The sequence below is a fragment of the Procambarus clarkii genome, chromosome 44, assembly GCF_040958095.1.
Source record: "Procambarus clarkii isolate CNS0578487 chromosome 44, FALCON_Pclarkii_2.0, whole genome shotgun sequence".
NCBI classification, from domain to species: domain Eukaryota; kingdom Metazoa; phylum Arthropoda; class Malacostraca; order Decapoda; family Cambaridae; genus Procambarus; species Procambarus clarkii.
The window spans coordinates 11794305-11807095 of NC_091193.1; positions in this window are offsets into that span (position 1 = coordinate 11794305).

Below are 12791 nucleotides of genomic sequence, written 5' to 3' on the forward strand. Positions count from 1 at the left end.
ACCAGTAGCAAAAGTTCTTTGACAACACAGAGTACAAGAGGGGCTATAAGCGACTGAAAGAATAGTCAGCCGGGCAAGAGAATACCTATTCAACGGGTGACAGAGAGTCACATGTGCAGAGAAGAGCAGTAACAAGTTGGGGTAACGCGGGACTGAGTCCTGGGGCCCCACTATATTCATTATATATATGTGTCTGGCTTAGCAGTGCAAGTGACGCGTGCTTGAGAGAAAAAGATAAAGGACGGCAGGGGATTGTAGAATAATTTTGGATAACTGAGAAAAATGGTACAATGGTTGTTATTAGCCACTTGTAGGGGTGATAGAAAAAGGTAAAAAAAGAGTGCACAAAGCTTAGTACAATATGAATGTGACCCAGCTCCTGCCATCAGAAAAAGTAAAACTGAATATATTTGAGAACATAACGTGGAATTCTCTACTGGAAGTCAAAATCCACCAAATAAAGTCAACGGTTTCTGTAAAGATTTATGTATGTATGTATGTATGTATGTATGTATGTATGTATGTAAGTATGTATGTATGTATGTATGTATGGTTTATATGTATATACGCATGAATGTATTCATGTTGGTAAGAAACGAGGGAATTCTTAAAATATATATATATATATATATATATATATATATATATATATATATATATATATATATATATATATATATATATATATATATATATATATATACATACAAAAATAAGAAGAAGAAAATATCAGTGTTCGGTGAAGATCAACAAGGTCTTCTCTGAGTGCTCTTTGTTTTCTTCTCCGAGGCTACGGGTCCCTACACTTGCACAAGAGGTGGCACCACTATTAGATGTATATATATATATATATATATAATTTATATATATATATATATATCGGTCTCTACCTGCAATTACAAATAGGTGACATACAAAAAAAGGACATACAAAGACTCGCATGTATACACACACACACACACACACACACACACACACACACACACACACACACACACACACACACACACACACACACAAATACACATACACACACACATACACACACACACACACACACACACACACACACACACACACACACACACACACACACACACATACACACACACACAATATACAGAAAGAGAAGCAAGCAAGAAAGAGAGGGCTGGGCGGACTGCATTTTCTTGGATTTGTCGGAAAGCCTTTGACACAGTACCGCATAAGAGGCTGGTACATAAGCCGGAGAGACAGGCAGGTGTAGCTGGTAAGGTGCTCCATTGGATAAGGGAGTACCTAAGCAATAGGAAGCAGAGGGTTATGGTGAGGGGTGAGACCTCAGATTGGCGTGAAGTTACCAGTGGAGTCCCACAGGGCTCTGTACTCGCCCCTATCTTGTTTCTGACATATGTAAATTATTTCCCGGAGGGTATAGATTCATTTCTCTCAATGTTGGCTGACGATGCCAAAATTATGAGAAGGATTAAGACAGAGGAGGACTGCTTGAGGCTTCAAAAAGACCTGGACAAGCTGAAGGAATTGTCGAACAAATGATTGTTAGAATTTAACCCAAGCAAATGTAATGTAATGAAGATAGGTGTAGAGAGCAGGAGGCCACGTACTAGGTATCATCTGGGAGATGAAATTCTTCAAGAGTCAGAGAGAGAAAAAGACTTGGGGGTTGACATCACGCCAGACCTGTCCCCTGCAGCACATATCAAGAGGATAACATCATCGGCATATGCCAGGCTGGCCAACAAAAGAACGGCATTCAGAAACTTGTGTAAGGAATCATTCAGAACTTTGTATACTATATATGTCAGGCCAATCCTGGAGTATGCAGCCCCAGCATGGAGTCCATATCTAGTCAAGGATAAGACTAAACTGGAAAAGGTTCAAAGGTTTGCCACCAGACTAGCACCCGAGCTTTGAGGTATGAGCTACTAGGAGAGACTACGGGAATTAAACCTCACTTCGCTGGAAAACAGAAGAGTTAGGGGGGACATGATCACCACATTCAAGATTTTTTTTGGGCGAAGCTTTAAAAAGTTCAAAGATATGCCACTAGGCTAGTCCCAGAACTAAGAGGCATGAGTTACAAAGAAAGATTCCGAGAAATGTACCTCACGACACTAGAAGACAGAAGAGTAAGGGGAGACATGATCACTACCTACAAAATTCTCAGAGGAATTGACAGGGTAGATAAAGATAAACTGTTAAATACGGGTGGTACGCGAACAAGGGAACACAGGTGGAAACTGAGTACCCAAATGAGCCACAGGGACGTTAGAAAGAACTTTTTCAGTGTCAGAGTAGTTAACAGATGGAATGCATTAGGCAGTGATGTGGTGGAGGCTGACTCCATTCACAGTTTCAAATGTAGATATGATAGAGCCCAGTAGGCTCAGGAATCTGTTCATCAGTTGATTGACAGTTGAGAGGCGGGACCAACGAGACAGAGCTCAACCCCCGCAAGCACAATTAGGTGAGTACAACTAGGTGAGTACAAGGGTATCGTGTGTTGAGGACGCCATTTTATGGGCACATATATTATTATGGACGATCATTTGCTGAGCGCTTGGCGTTTACAAAGTGCTCAAATTAATTGTAAATGCTTTAGCCATGCCATGCCAGTCAGTTCCATTATCTTGTGCTCATGTATTCGCCAATCCCTCTCTATTTCGGCTCTTTTTCTCTCTTTTCTACTACCTCTCTCTCTCTTTTTCTCTCTCTTCTACTACCTCTCTCTCTTTTTCTCTCTCTTTTTCTCTCTCTTCTACTACCTCTCTCTCTCTCTCTCTCTCTCTCTCTCTCTCTCTCTCTCTCTCTCTCTCTCTCTCTCTCTCTCTCTCTCTCTCTCTCTCTCTCTCTCTCTCTCTCTCTCTCTCTCTCCTCTCTCTCTCTCTCTCTTTATTCATTCCCACCCGCCTCTTACCCCTCACCCGCCCTTTCACACAAGTACTTCACTGGTAGTAGGGGGAATATAGCCTTTCACTATTTTTATTGCTTAAAAGTTAAATCGTGCAATTTCATATTTGTTATTAAAGTTGTACGACTACATTTTCTAGCATGGCTTGTCTTAATATTTTGCATATGAAAAAAAAATTCCAGCCAGATATAAGCCATAGTTGCCTCTGTCATTTGATCAGGAGGTCCGTTTTCTTCATGTATATCTTCTCTTGAGATTATCTTGAGATTTCGGGGCTTTGAGTCCTCGCGGGCCGGTCCTCGACCAGGCCTCTTTTTTGTTACACACCCCCAGGAAGCAGCCCGTAGCAGCTGTCTAACTCCCAGGTCCCTATTCACTGCTAGGTGAACAGGTGCATCAGGGTGAAAGAAACATTTATCCCATTTGTCTCCGCCTCCACCGGGGATCGAACCCGGAACCTCAGGACTAGGAGTCTCTGGCTGGCCACTAGCCTTCTTTTTTGCTATACCATCTCAGATCCCTAGAAATCGTGTAATGCAAGACGGAGCTATGGCCAAGAATTCACTATGAGGAACCTACCGAAGAACGACCTTATTGTATTAAGAAACCCTTTAGACATTTATATCTAAGGAGTTGAGACAGGATGAGGACGTCGAGATCGTGACATGACAGTGAGCAGGGCCACTAACTGTGAATTTATTTTATTATTACTATTATTTTCTACCACAGACGTGGCCACACATTAACAGTGCTAAGCAGCATATATACATTTTCTCCATGCCATATATACATGTCCTCCATGGGCAGTGTAAGTTCTATTGAACAACGGGTTCTGTCAGCTCTGGTACCGGTATATCTCCTTCAGTCTAGGCTCTAGTTCACATTAGGTTCTACTGAGTACTGATGTGTGCTCTATGATCCATCTTCCACCTTCTCTGACAGTTGGAGATGAGGGTTAGGAGTAGGCCACATCATCTAAGAAAGTGATGCATGATCTGCATGCAAGCTAGCAAATAACACGGGATGCTTGCAGTTCCTTCCGAGGAATTGGTACAGAACACGACTGTACCAATTGTGCACACACACACACACACACACACACACACACACACACACACACACACACACAAAATAGCCTGGCCTGGTAGCCTGGTGGATAGCGCGCAGGAATCGTAATTCTGTGGCGCGGGTTAGATTCCCGCACCAGGCAGAAACAAATGGGCAAAGTTTCTTTCACCCTGAATGCCCCTGTTACCTAGCAGTAAATAAGTACCTGGGAGTTAGTCAGCTGTCACGGGCTGCTTCCTGGGGTGTATGTGTTTGTGGTGTGGAAAAAAAGTACTTAGTAAAACAGTTGATTGACAGTTGAGAGCTGGACCGAAAGAGCAAAGCTCAACCCCCGCAAACACAGCTAGGTGAACACAACTAGGTGAATACACACACACACACACACACACACACACACACACACACACACACACACACACACACACACACACACACACACACACACACACACACACACACACACATATATATATATATATATATATATATATATATATATATATATATATATATATATATATATATATATATATATTGTCGTTATTGTTATCCAAACAGTTATTACGCCTGTTTTTTCTTTTCCTCCTGATCATCTTCCTCTTCCTCGTCCTCGTCCTCCTCCTCCTCCTCCTCCTCCTCCTCCTCCTCCTCCTCCTCCTCCTCCTCACCCCTGTGGCTAATACTTCTCGTCAGTTATTGCTAATAAATCACCGGCATTAAGGCTTTGGGTTAATGGGTCGAGGTTGACTACACTTGTGGGTCCTGTGGTGGGTAGTTAATGGTCTGTGGGAGGAGGCTAGAGTAGCATGGGTGGTGGCTAGAGTAGCATGGGTAGTGGCTAGAGTAGCATTGGAGGTGGCTAGAGTAGCATGGGTGGTGGCTAGAGTAGCATGGGTGGTGGCTAGAGTAGCATCTGTGGTGGCTAGAGTAGCATGGGAGGTGGCTAGAGTAGCATGGGTGGTGGCTAGAGTAGCATGGGTGGTGGATAGAGTAGCATGGGTGGTGGCTAGAGTAGCATGGGAGGTGGCTTCAGCAGCATGGGAGGAGTGAGTGATTGGTGGCTAAGAATGTGTGTACATACACACATTCATATATATATATATACATATATATATATACATATTCATATATATATATATATATATATATATATATATATATATATATATATATGTATATATATATATTTATATATATATATATATATATATATATATATATATATATATATATATATATATATATATATATATATATATATATATATATATATATGTCGTACCTAGTAGCCAGAACGCACTTCTCAGCCTACTATGCAAGGCCCGATTTGCCTAATAAGCCAAGTTTTCGTGAAATAATATATTTTCTCTAATTTTTTTCTTATGAAATGATAAAGCTACCCTTTTCATTATGTATGAGGTCAATTTTTTTTTATTGGAGTTAAAATTAACGTAGATATATGACCGAACCTAACCAACCCTACCTAACCTAACCTAACCTATCTTTATGGGTTAGGTTAGGTTAGGTTGCCGAAAAAGTTAGGTTATGTTAAGTTAGGTAGGTTAGGTAGTCGAAAAACAATTAATTCATGAAAACTTGGCTTATTAGGCAAATCTGGCCTTGCATAGTAGGCTGAGAAGTGCGTTCTGGCTACTAGGTACGACATATATATATATATATACATATATATGTCGTACCTAGTAGCCAGAACTCACTTCTCAGCCTACTATTCAAGGCCCAATTTGCCTAATAAGCCAAGTTTTCTTGAATTAATATATTTACTATAATTTTTTCCTTATGAAATGATAAAGCGACCCTTTTCTCTATGTATGAGGTCAATTTTTTTTTATTGCAGTTAAAATTAACGTAGATATATGACAGAACCTAACCAACCCTACCTAACCTAACCTAACCTATATTTATAGGTAAGGTTAGGTTAGGTAGCCAAAAAAAACTAGGTTAGGTTAGGTTAGGTAGGTTAGGTAGACGAAAAAACATTAATTCATGAAAACTTGGCTTATTAGGCAAATCGGGCCTTGAATAGTAGGCTGAGAAGTGCGTTCTGGCTATTAGGTACGACATATATATATATATATATATATATATATATATATATATATATATATATATATATATATATATATATATATATATATATATATAACAGTGTTATGATTATTTTCTTGAAAATTATATATTGTTTAAAATATTATTGTATTTATAAGCAAGGAAAATAAAGACAACAAGTAAAACAGGCACAAGAAAACTTATTTGTTTAAACTGGTCATAAAATGTGATTTCATGTCTTTTATGATTTATGGAACGCGGTTGTTTATGTCCGATGAGATGGTGGCTACACGGTCGTACATGGTCGCCAGTAGGTCGTACATGGTCGCCTGTAGGTCGTACATGGTCGTACATGGTCGCTAGAAGGTTGTACATGGTAGCTAGAAGGTCGTACATGGTCGTTAGTAGGTTTTACACGGTCGTACATGGTCGCCAGTAGGTCGTACATGATCGTTTATGGTCGCTAGAAGGTTGTACATGGTAGCTAGAAGGTCGTACATGGTCGTTAGTAGGTTTTACACGGTCGTACATGGTCGCCAGTAGGTCGTACATGATCGTACATGGTCGCCAGAAGGTTGTACATGGTCGCCAGAAGGTCGTACATGATCGCCAGTAGGTTGTACATGGTCGTCCATGATCACCAATAGGTTGTACATGGTCGTACTTAGTCGCCAGAAGGTCGTACATGATCGCCAGTAGGTTGCACATGGTCGTACATGGTCGCCAAAAATCTGTACTATTTGGACTATGCATGACTACTCAACGAGTTCCACCTGGCTCCTGCATGGCAGCTCATGATGACTGCAGCTTCTCAATACATTTTCTTCCTACAGGGGTCACTGCGTTCCTAGTACTTTGCTATTGTACCATTTTCTCGTTGGACTCTTTGTATAAAGTATAATCGCTACATGGCTCTATACCTTGACTATTAATTAGTTTAAACATAGTCACTACATAGCTAATATAAACATAGTCGCTGCACATAGTCACTACATAGAAGAAGTACACCTCCTACACTGTATTTTCATGGCTGGTATGTGGCTGCCACATGATGGGGGGTTCCACATGGTCGCAATATTGCTGTTAAAATAACCGCTACATATTAGCCCTTATCAGCATCGCTCAGACAAATTAACAAAACTAATTATTTTTTATTACTACGTTATATATTATTCATGAGATGTCTTGAGTGCTTGAAGGGTCGAGGCGAGGAGTGAGAGGGAGGGAGACTCAGTAGCAGGGAAGGAGGTGAGAAATGAGAGATAACAGAAAATGGGAAAGAGGTGGGCTTAAGTAACTTAAGTGACTTAAGTAGGAAGCTAGCATGGCTAGAGTACCTTGGACGGGACCGATAACCGCTTGGATCATAGGGAATCGAACGTCGACTCAAGATGAAGATCGTTGCTGAATCGACCTGTTCGAAGTGCAAAACTATAGAAGTAGTGGATGAAGAATAATATGAGTGTGAAGGTGGGGTGGAGGGGGGCTGAGGGAGAAAGTGAGAGAACGAATGCCAGAGGGAAGGAAATGAAGGAGAGGGGCAGGCATAGAGAGAGAGAGAGAGAGAGAGAGAGAGAGAGAGAGAGAGAGAGAGAGAGAGAGAGAGAGAGAGAGAGAGAGAGAGAGAGAGAGAGAGAGAGAGAGAGAGAGAGAGAAAAAAAGACGAAAAGTTGAATAAACAAATTGTCATATAAATTAAGATATGATAATTTCTTGATATTGGTAGTTAAGGTATCAAAGTCATATCAAATTCCTGATAGCATTGGTTATGTCATTAGTAGATAACACCTATTGACAGTACAGGCGACAGGATATAATAGGTGATAGCAATTATTATGGTATTATCAATAACACTGCTGATAACATATATTATGACAATGATTATAGCGCTAGATATATCACTTATAATTACCCTGGTTGAGGCACTGGTGGTAGCATTGCTATCAGTACAACTTATGGCACTGCTGACAGCACTGGCATCACTAGCGACTGACTTGGAGAAAGCAACAGTCAGTGTACTGGAGGCAAAACAAGACGCGATAACATTACAAATGCTACTGGCGATACCACTAATTATACCATTGGTAAGAATAGTGGCCAGAATAGTGATGAAAGATAATGTACCATTTCAGAAATGATGGATTTTGTAATGTCTTCCATCAAAGCTACTGATCAGACATTTCTCTACGTCATGCACAAAACGCAAAAAAAAAAATATATAAAAAAAACATTCTGGGCTCCTATCCACTTCTGGCCATCTAACTCAGATTGCATCAGAATTAAATCACGGCGGGACAAAAAAGAAGATCCCGTAAGTATTCTCCCGGTAAGGAGTTTCAAAATTTGTATCCTGCTGATATAGAGTGTCGGGACCTCGTCGGGCCGAGGGGGTCCATCGATCTTCCAGCCTGGTGCTGAGTCGAGTCGTCGAGGGGAGGGTTTCCTACGATCTTCCAGCCTGGTGCTGTCGAGTCGTCGAAGGGGCGGGTTTCCTACGATCTTCCAGCCTGGTGCTGTCGAGTCGTCGAAGGGGAGGGTTTCCTACGATCTTCCAGCCTGGTGCTGTGTCGAGTCGTCGAGGGGACGGGTTTCCTACGGTCTTCCAGCCTGGTGCTGAGTCCAGTCGTCGAGGGGGCGGGTTTCCTACTATCTTCCAGCCTGGTGCTGAGTCCAGTCGTCGAAGGGGAGGGTTTCCTACGGTCTTCCAGCCTGGTGCTGAGTCGAGTAGTCAAATTGGGTTTCCTACGATCTTCCAGCCTGGTGCTGAGTCGAGTCGTCAAATTGGGTTTCCAGTCCTGAGTCCAGTTGGGTTTCCTTTGGTCTTCCAGCCTTCTCCCTGAGTCCAGTCGTCGATGGAGTGGGGGTACTTCGGTCTTCCAGCCTGGTGCTGAGTCGAGTCGTCGAAGGAGTGGGGGTCCTTCGGTCTTCCAGAGTGGGAGCTGTGTCGGGCCAAGCGAGCCCATCGGTCTTTGAGGAAGGACCCGTCACTAGCGTGGGTCCTGGGTCGGGCAGAGGAGGAGCATCGGTCTTCCAGGAAGGGCCGTCAACAGCACAAACTAGGACGGATGGGCAGCACTCCATCATGATGCTATCGGACCAACCCAACACCCCTACCGGGATTACTTTATTTTGTCTTTGGAGACTATCGTCTCGTCGTGTTGGGGCAAAGGGGGGGGGGGGGTAACAGGGAAGAAGAAAGGGGGAAAGAGAGAAGCAAAATAGGAAAGGGAGGAAAGAGGGAAGCAGAAAAGCAGACTCACACACACAAAGCAGAAGCTCAACCCCCGCAAGCTCAACTAGGTGAGTACTCACACGTAAAGCACACACACACACACACACACACACACACACACACACACACACACACACACACACACACACACACACACACACACACACACACACACACACACACACACACACACACACACACACACCTTAGACAAAGGATAAATTACCTTTTCTTCAACTTGTTACCACGGACTCCTGATATTTCAATACATGTTCTCCATCATGAAACTAATGCTTGAATTAATCCAGAGAAGAATTTCTTTGCTTGACTGCTGAGCCTCTCACATCTCTGCGAGCCTCACCATCAGAGTGGAAGCACCTCAATCTATTCTCTATTTGAGTGGACCTTAAAATATGGTGACAGTCACTTGTAAGAAATTCAGGAGAGTGAAGGTCGTATTGAACGAACTCAAAAGGAAGATCTTAAATGGTATCGACTGTAGCACGTAATTAACAATGACGTTATTTTTTTTTTGAGCTTTCAGTGATTGGAAACAATAAAGGAACGAACCTCACAATGGAAGCAGTATACTGAAGATCCAGGAAACTGTGGTGGCATAAAGCAAGTTCCTTAACATAGGTTTCGCGTCAAGTCTCTTATTGAATATTTTCGCATTTCAGTTTACCTTGTAAAATAAAGCAAAATGTCATCTCTAAATGACATTTTCTCTCTGTCTCTCTCTCTCTCTCTCTCTCTCTCTCTCTCTCTCTCTCTCTCTCTCTCTCTCTCTCTCTCTCTCTCTCTCTCTCTCTCTCTCTCTCTCTCTCTCTCTCTCTCTCTCTATCTATCTATCTTTCAGCCTCCAGCATCCTCCCATGTCCCAGTCTCCCTCCCCTGCACCTCATGCATCTCCCACTCTCCATCATTTCCACTCCTCTCCCTCAACAACAGCAATCTTGATCAAATTATTCATAGTCGTGGGAATACAAGCAGGTGGAGAGGAGGTTTTGACTTGGCTCAGCTCAAGAAAAATATGCCATCAAAACAGGGTATTTATCACCGGGGCCGGAAAGCTCTTGAACAGTGAGGAGAGACCTTCATCTGAGGCGGTGATTACACCCCCCCCCCCTCTCCTATCCCTCCTATCTTTTCTTCCCTTCCTTTCCTTTCCTTTCCCGTCACTTAACCAGACCCAACGGATGAATAAAGCGTAAAAGAGAGGGGATGGGTGAGGAGGGATTTAGGTGGAGGAGGTATCAGACTTATGACACTATACACTATCATTATCATGCATCATTATCATCATTATCTATTCACTGTTAGAAAGGGTGGTGACTTATTTTTATATCGGGGTGGGATGGGGGGGGGGAGGGGGAGAATTGGTGGGATTAGGGGTTTATTTGTGCATGAAAATGAGCTTAATTTTGGTAGTCTATTAATTGAGAAGGGGTTAAATGGCATGGAACATGTGGAATCTAAAGTCTGCTAGTTCAGGCTACGGATTGCATAGCCCTGTATGGCTAACTATCCTGCAAGATGGATACTTTTTTGTCCCACATAACTGGATACCACATAATACGCACTATGGAACCCTTAATATAGTGAAAGGTGAAGAGAAGTTCATTAAATGCTGGGTTAACTATGTTATTTAAAAAAATGGTTTTGTATAAATAGAAGCTGCCTCAAGTGAGCCATAAGCCCAACTGTGATTTGTTATATTCTTATGTTCCTATGATCTTTATTCTTATGTTCTTATATTCTTATGTTCTTATATTCTTATGTTCTTATATTCTTATGTTCTTTGTAGGGTCTGGAGGTTCAGTGAGAGTACTGAGTTTATTGTTGATTTGAGAAGTGCTGTACATTCCTGGAATTATATTTAATTACTGTAACACAGATTGTCATTAGCGTTGGCCCATAGTGTTGGTCAGAGCGATAGTTATGATGATGATGATAATGAAATGATAGTGACGGATAATGAGATAGCGATGATTATTGCAATGGTATTAGTGATAATGAGAGTGATATAAATAACAATGGTGATGGCGTTGGTAATGACGAAGATGGTGATTGTGATGCCGATAATGAGGGCAATGGTGTTGGAGACAACGATGACGATGATGACAGGGAAAGCAATGATTATGCTGATGGTGACAGAGATCAGCCACATCACTGGCAACAGTGTCCCAGTAACTTTCTTCTCCCAACAAAAGGGTACAAGCGACCGAGGCTTCGCAGGAATAACTTATCAAAACAGTATTCCCGAGTAAGTACCAAAAGTGGCAACTACGCCTCATTCAGCTCGTCAGGTGATGATGCTATATCACTCCGCCAAGAGAACATCTAAAGCCCACTCTTGGGTGGCTTAACCTTCATCGATCATTCATCGATCATCAATCATCACATTTATTAGGCTCCCCATAGGGTAAACAGCAAATTTATCTCGCAATGATACTGCTCTCTTCAAGCAGTTATTTTAGTTCTGTTTTGCCCGCTTCATCCACCTTCTTTTCAAGAGTCAGAGAACGTCATTGTGTTACGGTAGTTACAGTCAGTAAGGAAGAACGACTCAACACCAATCTTCAACTCTTTTTCCCCAGCTGTAATGTTGTAAACCGAGTGGTGAATGTTGTTCCAGGGGAAAACTAGTAGGACATGGCTTAATATGTGAAAATGGAAAGCTCTAATCCTGTTAATAACAGACCTTAAAAAACAAAAAACAAACCAGATATCAGAAAACCAAACATTTAGACACCACACAAAGCAAGCATAGCATCAGCTTGAAAAATTATATGATCAGTGATATCAAATGATATCACAAGCGATACCTCATAACATACGCATGGAAAATACTGAAAGGCAAGATCCCAAACCTGCACAATGAATAACACATTGCAGATAGGACAGGGAGTGTAACATAAATCACATGGTAAGACGGAGAGTCAAAAGCCCCATTAAAGAACTCGCGGTAAACCTCTAAGATTCACAGCTCTTCAATCTCCAGCCAACAAATGTAAGACAAATTATTGGAACTACAATCGACGCTTCCATGAGAGGTTCCGACAGGTTTCTGCAGGAGTCTGCCGAAGTAGCCAGGCTATGATGACAATGTAGTTTTACAAGCGGCAAACACAAACAACCTAATGTACCAGAAAACCACCAAGTAAGGATAGTCCCAGGCCAGGCTCGGGCAGAAGAATTATCAAAATCGTCTACAGGTATTCTGTGCCCGCTTGTGGAAAAAAAAACGCCTTACGAAAGTGGTACTAGGACTGAGAGTTTTACTAGAGACTAGTAAAACTAGTTAATTAGTTTTATCTCGCTTCAGTTGTACTAGAGACTAGGATAATGCTTCACCTCATCAGTACGAAGGACTAAGGATACACCTCATCACAGCGGAACGCGAGATAAAGAAACGCCTCACCACAGCGGCACGAGAAAAAGAGAACACCAAACCACAGCGCAACGCAAGACACAGAGAACGCCACACGCAGCGGTACTTGGGATACAGAA